The sequence below is a fragment of the Oratosquilla oratoria genome, chromosome 1 (genome assembly GCF_046742065.1).
Source record: "Oratosquilla oratoria isolate Oo_2021 chromosome 1, ASM4674206v1, whole genome shotgun sequence".
Classification (NCBI taxonomy): domain Eukaryota; kingdom Metazoa; phylum Arthropoda; class Malacostraca; order Stomatopoda; family Squillidae; genus Oratosquilla; species Oratosquilla oratoria.
The window spans coordinates 21,856,978-21,861,261 of NC_134777.1; positions in this window are offsets into that span (position 1 = coordinate 21,856,978).

Here is a 4,284-nt window from a genome sequence, read left to right on the forward strand (position 1 = left end):
CCCATCTTCCTGTGCCATTGCTATCCTTCTTTTTATTTCCACCACTACCACTACTACTATCACAAGCACTACAACTACCGTAATCGCGACCATTGCAACTTTTATGACCATTATCATTAGCACTACCACCTCCACTATCACAATCACTATCACTACCACGACCACGACCACGACCACGACCACGACCACGACCACGACCACGACCACGACCACTACCAATACCACAACCAGCACTACCACCATTGCCACCAGGTGCTGGCCTTTCCCTTGTTCGCCTACATTGATTCCACGACACCCCTTCGCCTAATGGTTTAGACACACACGCACTCGCCCACGCACACAAAGAGAGAGGCACGCAGGCACAAAGGCGTAGGCTGCTCAGTGATCGCGGATACGAGCGTATATACTATATGCCTCCCTGATTTCGTGTCAGAAATTTGGCCATATTGCTCGGTTACACAGACAATCACATGCCCCAGTGTATGTACACAGGCGTGTATATGTTCACAAACGCGAACAAATGTATATGCATATACTGTATACACGAACACGTATGTACAGCACACACCTGTGCAGGCGCGCGTATACACACGCATATATACACACACGCACACACGCACTCACACACACACACACACACACACACACACACACACACACACACACACACACACACACATACACAGCTCGATGTTGTAGTGGTTACTGTCCCGGGCCCTTATCGAGATCTCGACCCCCTTACGCTGTGGAAGCCTCTCTAATTGACCGTTACTTTCTTCCATAAGGAGGAGGATGTGGTGTGTGATGAACATAAGGTCAAGATATTACCCAAAGATTACAATTTAGTATTCGCCATTTACGAATCCAGCAAATCATCAAAGATCATGCTGAATCACATATAAGCTGAACACCTAAAATATTAGTAGTACCATGAAAAGAAACTGTTATGAGCAAAGACTGCAAGATAATATATTGGCAGAATGTTGAAAGAACAAATAGGGAGTTCATAGAAAACGAGACGGAAGTACAGTGTATGAATCAAAAGGAGGAATCAGAAATAAAATAAAGGACAAATAACACTCTTGAAATATCAGGGACGGTAAAAGGTAAGATATACGAAGCAGTAGAGAGGTCATGGTAAGGAATTCTTTGTGAGATGAATGAAGAGGAATATTAACTCTTGGATGCAGAATACAATGGGCATAGATAAGTTGTATGTTACACAGTGTATTTGAGCTTTTATTATGAGAAGATAGAAACCTATTCACATACTTTTTCCCTTCATGTTACTTATAATGGAAACCACCGTGTACAGATATACACATGTGTGTATGAATGTATGCACAATATGTATGAAAATATAAAGAATGTATCGGTGTTATGTAGTACATTTCTGTACATTTACATGTGTGTCTGCTATTATCTAAGTATGTTTGCATATATACATGTGTGTCTGTACTTATTCATATATGCATGTATGTATGTATGTATGTATGTATGTATGTATGTATGTATGTATGCATGTATGTATGTATGTATACATGTATGTATGTATGTATGTATGTATGTATGTATGTATGTATGTATGTATGTATGTATGTATGTATGTATGTATGTATGAATGTATGTATCTATGCATGTATGCATGTATGTATGTACTCATGTATGTATGTATGAATGGATGGAATAATTAACGCATGTACGTATTTATGTATGCAAGTATATAAGTATAGAGAATGTAAAGATTTTTTGTGTAATTTGAACGACCTTAAAACATCTAAGTATTCCATTTCTGACTCGGAAACAAATAAAATGCTGGGATTAGTGGCGCGATCGTTTGATTTAAAAGCTCTCGCTATCATTATTCAAATCAATGGTCTGTCATATTTGTAATATGCTATTACTGTTTTCCCTATGTTCTTCAGATCTCATTAAAGACAATGATAAAATCAAGACATAGCAGTGAGCCTCAAAACCCAAAAAATATATAAGAAACAAAGGATACGAAATCCGCTTACAACATTTGAACATGTCTTAAAAAAAAAAAAAAAAAAAAAAAAACAGAAGAGACTTTTACGAGTCCTTCAAGATTTCAAAGGGAACTGATGGCATTAAAATCTAGAATATTTTCAAAATGACTACCACCACGGCCAAAGAATAATGGCGTCAATCTGTAGATTAGCCTAGAAATAGAGAGAAATAACTCTGTCAACCGCTTTGACAGTGTATGTTATAAGCTCCTAGCCGAGGCCATTGAATATTAAAAAGGTCTTTTTAAAACTCACTTGGATAAATGTCTAAGCATTTTTTGTAATCCAACCTTGATATGGACAGAGTGGTCACCTGTCGATATGGTTTATCCTTATAACTTTCTGCGACTCATTGTTTTTATGAACGCTTTATGTATGTATGTATGTATGTATGTATGTATGTATGTATGTATGTATGTATGTATGTATGTATGTATGTATGTATGTATGTATGTATGTATGTATGTATGTATGTATGCATGCATGTATGTATGTATGTATGTATGTATGTATGTATGTATGTATGTATGTATGTATGTATGTGTTTTTCATCTTATCAACCACATTTCCATTTTATTTCCTTTCAAATACGATCGAGACTAACATGGATCTTGATGGAAGCACTATGTATGTATGTATTCATGAGTGTTTGTATTCATATATACGTGCTCGTATGTATGTATGTATGTATGTATGTATGTACGTATTTAAGTGTGTACTAACGTGTGTACAGTATGCATTTATGTATGTATTTGTGTATGGATGCATGTACGTATACATGCAAGTGCGTAAAGATTTATGATCTTGGTATGGTTATCTTTCATTCGTGTTTAGAAACAAGAAAATACAACTTTTGTGAACATTGATTGATAGCCCCAATATAGACATCCCTGCATGACTGAGCAAGGATAACAACTAACTTGTGCCTTAAATATATGTTCTTAAGTATTTCGAATGGGACTGTTGTACACATGAGACGGTGAATGCCATAAATCTCAGGCAGTGACCACAACTAACCTGCTCTTTTCTTTGTGGTCAGCGAAATGCACTTTGGTGGCGCGGCGGGAAGGTCTCCGGGTCTGTAGGGTTGAAATGCCGGGGTCCCCGATGCGGACGGGTTATGGAGCTGAGGTCTCGAAGAGGATAAGGGTTACCGAAAGGTCCGTCGGGACGTTTTGGAAGATTAAAGTCGTGGAGTGGTTTTCGTGGGTGTCCAAGACGTGAGGTCTCGCACAGGAGTTGGAAAAATGGGTTGTCCTAATTAGTGAATTGTTGGAAACAGATATGCACGAGTGTATAAGAAAATGAATACACATTAACCAAATTCTGATACTGAAAGATGGAGAATCCTTATCTCTAATTATGATTTAATTTCATAAATAGGAACTGGTCTCAATGTGTACTCGTGGCAATGAAAAGTCTCATACCTGATACGGTGTCCATTTATGTTTGGTAAAATAATGATTGTTTCGTATTATGACGTATCTAAAACAGGGTAGGCAATTAGTCTTTGAGCAAGTGCAGTAAGTGAGAGGAATGTTTGATACAATCACCTAAAGAACTTTGTCATGGACGAATGAAGGAATGGGCTCGCAGTTAGCAAGAAAATTTTTTGAGTTCTAATCATCTTGCTCTTGTATTTGGTAGAGAAAAGTGTAATATGGCTATTAATTGGATTTTTTTTTCTGTGATCAGGCTCCCTTGTATATATTCGAGGCGAAAGTATAATTCTTTATGTATGGCTATACCTCTGTTCTTGATGCTCATGATTGAAGAGATAGTTTTCTCATACATAAGAAGCATATCGTATCGGATATCCTTTTGAGCTATTCCTTAAAAAAAAAAAAAAATCTTGATGTGTAAAGTTAGTGGTAATTCCTATCCGGGGTCTACCTACCGAGGCGAAAGCCTAAATGGAAATGAATAGTCCCAAGAATGGCAAGCAATAGAGATGTGATCTCCGGGGGCGTAGAGGAGGGATGGTAATAGCCCGACTCTATTTGTTTGGGGGAAAGATGGGTGGCCTCCCTTCGCTGAGTTTTAACACAATAAAACATTTTGTTGTGGCGTAACGGAAGGAAATAGTCCTTAGGTATGATGGACACCTGAGTTGTGATCCATACATGTGTGCGTCTGTGCGTGTGTGTGTGTGTGTGTGTGTGTGTGTGTGTGTGTGTGTGTGTGTGTGCGTGTGTGTGTATTTGTGTACTTATGTTTATGTGTGTGCATTTGCATTTATGTGTATGTGTTTGTG